The sequence below is a fragment of the Myotis brandtii genome, unplaced genomic scaffold (genome assembly GCF_000412655.1).
Source record: "Myotis brandtii unplaced genomic scaffold, ASM41265v1 scaffold250, whole genome shotgun sequence".
Classification (NCBI taxonomy): Eukaryota; Metazoa; Chordata; class Mammalia; order Chiroptera; family Vespertilionidae; genus Myotis; species Myotis brandtii.
In genome coordinates, this window is record NW_005359478.1 from 6,205,503 (window position 1) to 6,217,916 (window position 12,414).

The 12,414-nt window shown below is 37.2% G+C and overlaps 1 protein-coding gene across 5 annotated transcripts in view; it reads left to right on the plus strand.

Annotated features, from left to right (window-relative positions):
• RABGAP1L (RAB GTPase activating protein 1-like) overlaps positions 1–12,414 on the plus strand; it is a 400,947-nt gene that overhangs the window by 347,281 nt on the left and 41,252 nt on the right. The window lies entirely within an intron of this gene.

Consider the following 12,414-nt stretch of genomic DNA (forward strand, 5'->3'; position numbering starts at 1 on the left):
ATTAAACAGTCTACTGTATTATACATAGAGCTGGACAGAAAGAGCTGGGGTGGGGGTGGGGGGGTTCTGGATGAATGCACCAAAAGAAAGAGTAGTTGGAATATTTGAAAGTATTGATCTGCTTCCACCAAGCAAAATGATTAGATATTAGTGAGGACACAAAAATTTATACACTATAGAATATAGGGTATGTGTGTAAGAACTAAGTGAATGGTCACCAGATTCTATCATGTGCGCCAGTGGAGTTAATAAAAGAAATTTTAGGACCATGAAACAAGGAGTAGGACCTTGTGGTAAACAAAACTTTTATAAAACATAAAATATATATTCAACTTAACTTCCATTCCATTTTACAAATATCAGGCACCTAGTTTATATCAGGTGCTGTGCTAGGTGCTAAGGCTAGAAAAATAAATAAGACCCAAACCTGCCTCCAAGATTGGGAGAAAGGGAGGTGGAAGCAACTCACATGATACAGTGGGAAGAGGGAACTAACATTTATTTAATTAGCACCTACTTTGTCCCAAAGTGATAGACTAATATTGCCTATTTAATTTTCAATATCCCTAAGGTAGAAGGTTCATGGCTGTCTAGCACATGAGGAACGAAGGGTCTGAGAAGTTAGGGAACTAAGACTTCAGAGCTTAATGACAAAGCTGGAACTTAAATTCCAAGTTCCAGCCTCTGACTCCAGCAGCTGTTTTATCCTCCCTCTCCCCCCCATTGTATGCATTCTCTAAATTAAATTCTCTGTTTGAGTCCATAGGGCAATTCTTTCCTCCCGGAGAGTATAGGGAACTCTTCCCAGAATTCCCAGACACACATGTACACACATGTATGATCAGGATTAGTATTAATGCATTAGCCTGTACTTGAGGTTCAGCACCCAGGGATGCAGAATTACACATTGTTCTGTAGTTGGGGTTGTCCCTCTAAAAGTCTGGATTTGTGAAATGTACATCTAGTGAAATGCAGGAGCCTTTACACTAAGATTGTGAATAGAATCTGAGTATATATTGAGAAATTCATTTTATTATCAAATATACATTTTTCTGTGAGCACAGGGCTTCCACAAGTTCTTCATTTCCGAGTATTCAAAGACAGATTTTGAGATGTATGACAGTGCAGATGAGAGATGAAAATGTTCATGTAGGGCAAGGGGAGGGAACTCTGAGCAAATGAATTGGAAATATCAGCATACAAAGCCATGTAGTACTGGGTGTAGTGGAAAAGAAGTGGATAGAAAATTTTCCACAGGGAGACCTTTGGACTAGAATGATTTCCGAAATGATGTTGAGAGAAGAGTCTGCAGTCTTGAGAATGGTGGTATCTGGATATAACTGTCATTTCTGGGGGAGTTATCATAGAGTCAGCTTTGGAAGCAACTGTGAAACCAGTGTTGCTGATAAGGAGTAATTTAAAGTTTGTCATCATAAAAGATTTGTGATAGTAAAAATCTAAGCAGTTTGGGTCAAGTATATGGCACACTTATTCGAAAGCTCTATGATAGGATATGGCAGGAAGTGAAATGTCATTGAACTGTGATGTTGACTGAAGATTTACTTGAATTGGGGAAAAATTTGGATTTCAAGGGCCATATCAAATTAAGAAACATTAATGTATATTTTACCCCATTGTTGAATGATGTTGCTATTTTTTAATTCTAGCCATCCTAATGGGTGTGAAGTGGTATCTCATTGTGTTTTTGATTTGCATTCCCTTAATGCCTAATGATGTTGAGCATCTTCTTATGTACTTATTAACCATTTATGTGTCCTCCTTGGAGAAATGTCTATTCAAGTCCTCTTCCCATTTTTTAAATTGGGTTATTTGTTCTTGAGTTGTAAGAGTTCTTTATATTTTCTGAATTTCAAACCCTTATCAGATATATGATTTGCAAATATTTTCTCCCATTCTGTAGGTTGTCTCTTGACTTTCTTGATAATGAAAAATAAAAGCTTTTAATTTTGATGGAGTCCCACTTTGTTGCTGAGTCAAAGATATTTTTACTTGACATAAAACACCATAATATTCATAACATACCTAAGAGAGCAAACTTTTTTGTTATTTAATGAGTGCAAACTGTTCAGTTGGATACAAGCAGAATGATATAATAGCTGAATCGAGTGCAAATTTGCGTGATTTGAGTAGTTATGTTGCTTTTGCTAAGCTCTATCTTTCTGTGTAAAAGGATCCATAGAAAGGATATTTTTAGACTTTTAGCTAATGCTGATAGAAACTGAGATGTGCTTATAAGACTGGCAGTAAATTTTGTGAGCATACTATTATTGCTTGGTAATGACATTGTCTAGATTTTAAGATGTTGAAATTAGCCTATTCAAATACTTCTATTATGTAATCGAATCATCATTTGTTGTTATAAAAATCAAAGCTCCCTTGCTACTGGTATGATTCTCCTAAGCTGCTGAACATAGACACACATGGCTGAGCAGTGAAAGATCCTTACAGCTTCCAGGCTGCGCTTGCCTTGATGGTATAGGATAGAGCTGTAGATGACTCTGGAGACAGTGACTTTTAAACTACTCCTAGAACTAGGACTTGTTTTATTTTAGATATCCGTTTTCTTCCTGGAGCTTTTGTGATGTGCAGACTAGCTCAGAGTAGTACCAAAAGCCCTGCTCAGTTAATAAACTTCCTCTTCTTGATATTTCTGGTGTTGCTATTCCAGTAGCTCCTACCCTTGGCACCCTGCTTTTGCTTTATAGGTCAAATGAGTAAACAGATAAGATGTGCTTTTTGCCTTTGAAAACTTAAAGTATAAATTGATTTGGGAAATCATTTATGCTTTTGCGAAGTCATTGTTTATGTAAGAAACATGCAAGATGGGTCAATGGCGTTGTCCATGGCCGATGGGTGTTAATGAGATACTATCCCTGTGCTCCACATCCACATGAGACAGATGACTGTGGTCTGGTCTGTAGGTTTTACTGCCAATAGCCTCTTAAACTTCTCTCACAGAAGGGATCTCTCAGACAAGAGAATATGGACAGAGCAGCTTGCATCCATTGTTCTGGAAAAGGACCTAAAGCAAACATATGTCCAAAGGATTGCATATTTGTTTCATCCTTGCATAAGCTGGGACTGTGCATTTATTAAGTGGCAAAGGTGTACTATGCCTTATTATAAGAGATATTTTTAAAAGCCAAATACGTGCTCTTTGATCTCAAGAAGTTTTGTTATTCTCAGAAAAGAACACACCCACATCTAGAAATGTCTCATGAATTAACAGTAAGGTATAAAAAAGCGCTGATAAATAGGGCACAAACTGAATCTGTTTGGCATAGAGCCAGCTGTGTCTAATCATGTGGAAAATGTTTATTGATCCAAGAGATGAGATGAAATGAGTTGAAACCAGCTGTGAATTCTGGTTCCTTCTAGATTTTTCAGGAAAGGATTCATTTAACAATAAAATTTATTCCACCTATTGGAGAACAAGTCAGACTTGTTCTCTGTTTCAGCTTCACTGACTGTAAAGCTGGTATTTTGATTAAGACATTTATTCCAGATGTTTATAACCTGTAGGTTTTAACTAGAAAATAGTAAAAATAATTGACATGCATGCCATTTTAATGGCATCAGCTTTAATGTTATCATTTCCATTGTCATCTGGTATACCCATCAAGCAGCTCAATTATTCAGTTTAATTATTCCTGGCACTGTGTGAAAGTGTATGTCTCTCATATGCGACACAGATTGTACCATTCAGAGTCCACTCTGTACATGCTGATTTGCAAAAGCCATGTGATAAAACCATGTAACTATAAGGGTTTGATAGTTCCCCCAGAAGATTTGACTTGTACGCTCACCGTTACCATGGTAGGTAGCAGCCCTAAACCTTGCGTTTCTAGAGATAGAAAGGTCAGTCCTGTGGACTGATATTTAGGACAGGCAGTTTCTCTTGTCTTTCCTGAAGAACAGCATACCTTCTTTCTGAGATAAGATCTTCCTGATAAGGGAGATATGTTTACCAAACTCTTATTTTATGAAATTTTATAAGGCTTAACCCTGTAACCTCAATGTGGAGAAAAGTGCCCTGCCTTCTGACTTTCAGCTCTCTCCTGGTTGATTATCTGCCACAGTTCTATTTTAAGTCAGGTGACAGGTAAGTAAATACCTAGCTTCTTTATATGAATGAACTGCTCACAAAAAGTTTTTGCATGATTTACCTATCTTAAATTGTAATTGGAGTAATATAAGAAAAAGAAAAAGGACAGATTTTAAACTTAGAACTATTTTAATATCAGTGGTTGTATAAAATGAAAAAGAAGCCTGCCAGTTCATTGTTTCAGAAAATAAATCTTGATACCTAAAAGTTACAAGCCTTCAATAACATTCCTTAAACAAATTTTCAATACATGCACTTCAATGTCCATGATAGATTTCCCCAGTATATTTGTCTACAACAGAACTTAAATATTGAAAACTAACAGAAGTTGTTGCATAAATTTTTCTGTAATTATATAAGAACATTCTTTTTGCTGGTCTGCAAACAGTTCATAAAGATAGCTGCTGCCTGAGATACTTTACAGCTGACAAATGTTGAGTGGTGAACTCTAGCCTTCATTTTCTGTAATGTAATTGTATTATCTTAAAACTCAGTGTTTTTCTCACACAGAGTTCAGAGTTAAGAGTGCAAGGCTAGCAGGACAGCTCTGCTATCCTCACAGTGGCTTTGATGTATGGGTCCAAGGAGTTGTTAGAGCTCTTGCCAAATCACTGCCAGCAGGAGAAAGGAAGGGGGGACAAAACCCACTCTTTTTAAGAGCACTAGTACAAAATGGCATACATTACTTTTGCTTAATCATATGGCCTCATCAAGCTATAGGGAAGGCTGGGAAAGATCATCTTTAGATGGGTACCCATGAGCCCAGTTGAAATTCAGGAATGATAATTATAGAGTTGTGCTATTGTCATCCAGTTTTCGAACATTTATGTCACCCAAAAGTTCCCTCGTACATCCCACCGGTAGACTCAGTCACCCGTAACCCGTGTTGGCTATCTTGTTGGTGTGCCACCTTCAGGGATATTGCCCTCATCTTCATGGTCCGATAACTCACCAGCACATTTCCTGTGTCCACAGTCCAGTTGGAGGGGCAGGTGGACATGGGAAAGGGAGAGCATGCCTCTGCCTTGGGAGAAAGTTTTCGTGTAACAGTTCTACTCCTTTCATTGGCCAGAACATGTCACCGGCCGTACCTGCATGCAAAGAAGGTTTAGAAACACAATCTTTAGCAGAAGGCCATGTACCCAGCTAAAAATATATTACTAAAAAACAAAGGGATGCCCTAACCGGTTTGGCTCAGTGAATAGAGCATCGGCCTGCGGACTGAAAGGTCCCAGGTTCGATTCCGGTCAAGGGCATGTACCTTGGTTGTGGGCACATCCCCAGTAGGAGGTGTGCAGGAAGCAGCTGACGATGTATCTCTCTCATCGATGTTTCTAACTCTCTATCCCTCTCCCTTCCTCTCTGTAAAAAATCAATAAAATATATTAAAAAAAATAAAATAAAAAACAAAGGGAGAATGCATGCTTACAGGCAATTAACAGTGATACCTCCAATTTTATTTATATTATGTATAGTTGTATTTATAAACATAATTATATTTATTTATACATCAGGAGTCATTGAGCAGTTACATTTGAGACTACCTTAAGTGCGATTTCCAGAATTTATAATTGGTGGGGAAGGGCAATCATAGTTTTATGACTTAAACATTAATTTCAAACCTGAAAATGCTGCTCTGTTTTTCAAACACAAGCATTGAAGATCTATGCTGCACCATTTACAGATTTTTTTAGCTGCCCTATTTTAGTAATCCTTCACTTTAAAAAACATTTATTGAGGCCTGTCATGTGCCAGGGGTAGTAAGCAGTAAATTGTCTGCATCCAGAAATATAATTATGTTTGGCCTTGGACAGAGAGCTTGTGGAATATCCTGAATGTTGCTGTTTGAATAATAGAGATGTAAGAGGCTTTTATAACATAGAACTGTATTGTGAGATAATTATGTTTTTGAAAGAGCCTAGTACTGGAAGTAAAGAGATTTAAGTGCATGTCCTGGGTCTGTCACTCATCAGGCAGCTGTGGATTGACCTCAGTTTCCTCATCTTTAAAGTGAGGGGGTTAATTATATACTTTCTATGGTCCCCTTTGTTTCTATAGCTCTTAATATCTATACTATATATTATGTATGCACTATATTGTCACATATATTATCTGTAGTCTGCATGTCTCTATGATTCAATAGTCCTGATTATCTATAGTCTATAGTTCTAGTATATCTATTGCAAATCACCCCATAACACAGTATCTTAAAACGAGGACCATTGTGCTCACAGGTTCAGTGTGTCAGGCATTCAGACAGGGCATAATGGGTGTGGCTTTCTCTCTGCTCCAGAACATCTGGGGCCTTTATGGAGAGACTTGAACAAACGGAAGTGACTTGAAGACTAGAGGCCAGAATCATCTGGAGGTGCCTCACTCTTGTGTCAGGTGCCAAATGGGATAACTCAAGGATAGTGCTCAGCCAGGCCTGCTGAATGAAACACCTTCTTTGGCTTCTCCGTATGATGGGGGCTTCCTCACAGCATGGTGACTATCTTACACGGCAGCCCATGGCTTAGGAGTGAATGTTTTCCAAGAGAAAGGTTTTATCTTATGAGATGATTGAAAAATATTACTGGAATAAAATTGTAAGAATTATTTTTAAAACCAAACACATGAAAAGTTATTAAGCATCAACTAAGTCAAGTTATAGAAGTTTGTTGAGGCTTACCAGAACACTACAACTGTCATTTGAGTGCATACTGTGAGCTAGGCATTGTTCCATAAGCCCTTTTGCAGATTATCTCATTTATGCATCACAACAATCATATACAAAAGTCAAGGCTTAGAGAGATAAAGCAACATGTCCAGGTCATATGCTGAACTCTGACTCAAAACACATCTAACTCCAAAGTTTGTGGTTTAACCATCAGTATGGGCCGATTTGTATGTGTCACACACACCCTCCCCCTCACCATGCCTCAATTCACTTGTTGAAGTTCTACACACACACTCACCCCATACCATAGGATGTGGCTGTATTTGGAGACAGGGTTCTTATTTTTCCTTAATTGAGGTAACACTGGTTAATATCATTATGTAATATTCAGGTGTACACCATTATAACTTAATATCTGTATACACTATACCAGTGATGGCGAACCTATGACACACGTGTCAGAGGTGACACGCGAACTCAATTTTTTGGTTGATTTTTCTTTGTTAAATGGCATTTAAATATATAAAATAAATATCAAAAATATAAGTCTTTGTTTTACTATGGTTGCAAATATCAAAAAATTTCTATATGTGACACGGCACCAGAGTTAAGTTAGGGTTTTTCAAAATGCTGACACGCCGAGCTCAAAAGGTTCGTCATCACTTCACTAGACTGTACTTAGTGTACTCACCACCAAAGGTCTAGTTTCCATACATTTGACCTCCTTTACCCATTTTGCCCTCCCCCTCTTTTCTTCCCCTCTGCTGACCACCAGTCTGTTACCTGTATCTTTGGGTTTGTTTCTGTTTTGTTTGTTCATTTTTTCATATTCCACATATGAGTGAAGTCATATGGGTTTTTTTCCTTTTCCAACTGACATTTATAAAAACTGATTTTGAAAGAGAGAGAGAGAGAGAGATTAATTTGTTGTTTCACTTATTTATGCATTAATTGTATGTGCCCTGACCGGAGTTCAAACCCAAAATCTTGGTATATCGGGATGATGCTGTAACCAACTGACCTACCCGCCAGGGTCCCATCTGACTTATTTCACTTAGCATAATACCCTCACGGTATGGTTGCATTAACAACTCTTTTATACTAGAAATTATCAAACACACACAAAAGCAGTGAGAAGAGTACCATGAATATCCATGTACCTATCACCCAGCTTCAATGACCACCAGTTTCCTGTTTTTGTTGTTTCATTCTCCAAATCTGTTCTTTGCTGAAATATTAAATAAAAATTTCAGATATATTTTACTCATAAATAAGTATATATCTTAACAGATAAGGATTTAAAATTAAATCCCTAATATTGATATCCTACCTACTAACATTAACAATAATCTTATAATGGGTGCAGTTTTTAAATTCAAATGAATATGAAAATCCAAGTAAAGGAATTTATCAGGTTCCAACTTAGCAAGTGGGGAAGAGTTTGGAATTTTTTAACCCTCAAATTTAATGGGTGTGTTATTTTGGTTGTTTTTCTTAATTTTAACTAGAAACATTTAAAAATCATCCCATCATTGTCCCCTCTTTTAAAATAGAATGACAAGTAAGCAGTGTAATGCTCTTAATGCATAGTTTTGATTATTCTCCGGTGCTCACAATATACTTATACCTCCCCCAGGCTCTGGGGGTGGGAATGAATTTGTGTGCAGTGAAACTCAGTATTTTCTTATGTGATGAAATCTCCCATTTCTTTTAAAAGAGAAAGCTGATGGTATGTCTTTTGCATTATATTTCAAGAATAAAATTCAGAATCCTTAGTGCTAACGGTGAGATTGGTATTCTAATACCCTAGTTCTAAGTCTCACTTTGAATTCTTTGAATAAGGGAAGTCATTTCTCAGGGCTTCTAACAGAATGCTTTTTTTCTGTGATCCTCTTTCAGGAATTTTCTCTGTGAGGCTTTTCAAACTTAATAGAAGCTGGTTCTCTGAGCCAAATCAGAGCTTGCTTCAGCCCTGGCAAGACTTACATGTTTTAAAAAAAGAGATTAGGGAAGACAGCTATTGTTGTGTGCTTTACTCAGTTATACTGAACCAGAACCAGTTGTCTCAGCCAACTGGTGAATTTATGACAGGCGGAGGAAGACAGGGAGTTTTTGTATTTATATAACATATATAGCTCTGTTCTGTTCTTTGGGTATGGTGTGAAAAACTGATTAATTGCTAAACTGTAGCCATCTGAAGTGGTTATGAAATAACCTGACCATGCTATGGAGGTACATTTACTACTTGCCATTAGTCTCCTAGGTGCTGTAGGAAGCAAAAAGGTGAATCCTATTTTCAGCCAGAAGGCTTTGTTAATATTTAACCTAAAAACAAACATTGTATTGTTTCTATTACTTCCTGGTTGAGCTTACAATCAAGAGGCAGATATGCCACCTGAAGGACTGCACATGCTGGCCTGTTGTTGAAGGTATGGTCTGCCTCCCACGTTGAGTCCAGGTGTAGATTTTTGAGACTTGCTGTCTTACTATTACAATAAGAATTAAGTCATAAAACAGCATTCCTTAGACTGATCATGCTTTTTTCTTTGGTATGTGGTTGTTTATTTGCCTGTCCCGTGAGGTCCTGAGCTCTACATGTTCAAACTGCTGTTCATTGCATGCTGAGTGATAGATAAGCAGGTATATGGTAAATAGGGTAGAATCGGTAAATTAGAAAGGACCCAGAGAAATCATCTCATATTTCTCCTTTCTCCATGTAGGATTATATCAAAACAACTCCAGAAAGTCAGTCCTTTTCTTTCAAATTTCAGAGGAGTATTTATTCATTTATTTAAAAGAAAAAATTTAAGAACACTTCTAAGCCAGGTACTTGGGTTTGAAACATCTATCAGTCTTCCTTTGAGCTTCATAACCTTGATACTTTTGAAGATTGCAAGCTATTTATTCATTAGAATGTCTCTCAATTTGAACTTGTCGATGGTTCCTCATAATTTAGGGTAGTCTAGGGTGGACACTTTGACCAGACATCATAGAGCTCATGCTGTGTGTTTCTCACTGCGTAACTCCTGTCAGATGGAGCTGGATTTCGAATTGTCCCATCACTGGAGACACTCACTTTGATCATTTGACTAAGGGTGGTTTCTGCCAGGTTCTCCATATAAATTGCTTTATCCCCCTTCTTAACTAATGAGAAGTTTGTGGTGAGGTGCTTTGAAATTCTGTAAATATCCCATTCAGAATCAGACTTTAAATTTATTTATGGAGAGAGAGAGAGAGAGAGAGAGAGAGAGAGAGAGAGAGAGAGACTGAGGATTTCCTGTTTTGTTGATTATTCTGTTTTGTTCAGATATTTATTTTAATGCTCAAACTATTCCCTTTTTGATACTGGTAGTTTCTTCAAGATGGATTCTGTGTCCTTTTTCTTTCTTTCTTTTTTTTTTTTTTGTTCTCAATGAAGGCCTTTATTATTGTTTTTCACAAAATTTTTGTATATGCCTTTGTTCTGAGTTCATATGAATAATAGTTTTGAGAGTATTTAGGAGTAATAACTTTGACTTTTTCTGGACTGGACGCAACAGATATATAAATATGTACTCACTCAAATTTACAAATCCTAGGAGATGAAGTAAATAACTTAATAGGGACTTTGGCTTACTTTTGTCTGGTCCCCACATATTTGCATTCATAAATAATCTCTTGAAAATGAAAATGTATCTCAGGAAATTGTTAGCCAGCAAAAATTTGTTTGTGAACAAAGAAAGGAAAGATATTTATGTAGAATTAGAAAGTGCCAGACTTTATCAATTACTTTGGCCCCATATTTATAGATGTTTAGTGGGTCCTAAGAAGTCACTTCTAATGTTTCAACTATAATCTGCATTTTATAGCTTAGATTATATGTTACATCACAAGTGACATTTATAAAATCTCAGTACAGTGCTCATGTACAGCAAGGTCTATAGTAGTGAAGGATGGGATAAGAGAGCTACCCTGTATTTTTTATATAAGAATGATTTAAAAATAGCAATACTTTGTTAAAAAAAAATAGGTATCTGGCAGGTAGGAACTCTGTCTTACTCATACATGTTGGCATTACTAGTACCTGGTGCTAAGCGATAAGAAGGTGCTCAATATGTCCTGACACAGAAACATGAACAGAATTCGACTTGAGTCAACAGTGAAAACCGAGTATCTGAACTTGGGAGTTCCTCTGTAGTTTATTCTCATATTCTTGTCTTGGAAATATCACCTTGGAGATGGTGTTAAGAATAAGAAGCAGCAAAGGTCTGTTCTAATATCCCTCCTTATCTTACTGGCTAGTGCTCTTGACACCATTCTGTTGAGTTGTCTTCGATAATGTTCAGGTTTTGTATTTGCCTGAGGCATGTGTGAACAGAAGCCGAGTTACAGTGAACAATTTGGAATGATGACCTCTCCAAAAAGAGTGAAAAAGAACCTCAGAGATAAAACTGAGTGATGGACATGTAAAACAAAAATAATTATTTTCCCCGTTTTCAACCTTTACATGTTTTAAAAAGATGGAATTCATTTCAGGTTATCGATGAGGCTATTTCCCCTTGAGCTAAAAGCTTATATAACACATTTTCCCTGTATAAATCATTTTACATATGTATTCTAAAGCCCTTGGATGTAGAGGGGAAATGGGTAGTCTTTAGCAAGTTCTGGCCTGTCCTTTTTAGTTATGTTTTGCTAAAGAAGTACAGGTATAAGCTCTCTTTTTGAACTTGGGAAGCAAGGAGGTTTGGATAGCAATTCTGTAGGTTTATAGAATTTTATACAAATGCTTAAGTCTAGATCCCTCAACAAGTTCATTCGGCTTGGTGTTCCAATTCTAGGGGTAGCTGACAATCTTTACATCGTTTCTTGTAATAAAATGTAATTAGTTTTTATATTAGATCCCTGCTCTCCCCTCCCACCCCAGTTTAATTAGTTACTGTATTCCTTTTCCACGTCCGCCATTTGGAGGAAGTCTGTACATCAGAGTGAGTTGGTGAGCACCCTCTTCACTTCACTGCATTTCCTGTCACAGTCATTTGTTTTAAAATGATGCATGATCATTGGAATTATGAAAGACAACAACAGCCCAATCCTCCAAAGACCCCTTTGTGTATTCTTCCTCATACTAGTTATATAGTCAGTTTTTCACTTGTAATGTATTACTGAGGTGAATTTATTAGGGAAAACATCATTTAAAAATGTTAACGTTTGCTATAAACCATCACTTGCAGCTCTCAGCTGACATTGGCACAGCTGCAATCTATGAGTGAGTTTCTCTTTCAGCTGCTGGAAGTCTTTCAGTGCCTGTTCCCATGGAAATGAGAGGGCCCGGTGGGTAGAAGTGAGGGTTGAAATATACATTTCCCATACCTTCTTTTTCTTGCCTGCTCACAGTTTCCATGGGAATGGGAACATAAATGCCATTCCACACCAAGCTTTGGGGAGCAATCATTCACCTGTAAGCAATGGAACACGGACTTAACCAGGCACAGAGAAAAGTTCATCTTCTGGCCTTTCCTTTACCTATGTGGCCAACCCTAATATCAAATACATTCTCCTTTGATCTGCTCTGCATATACAAGTGATTCAGTCAATTCTAGAAAGCCAGTTTGATACTACTTTTTTTCCAAAATGAGAATTCGCTTCGACT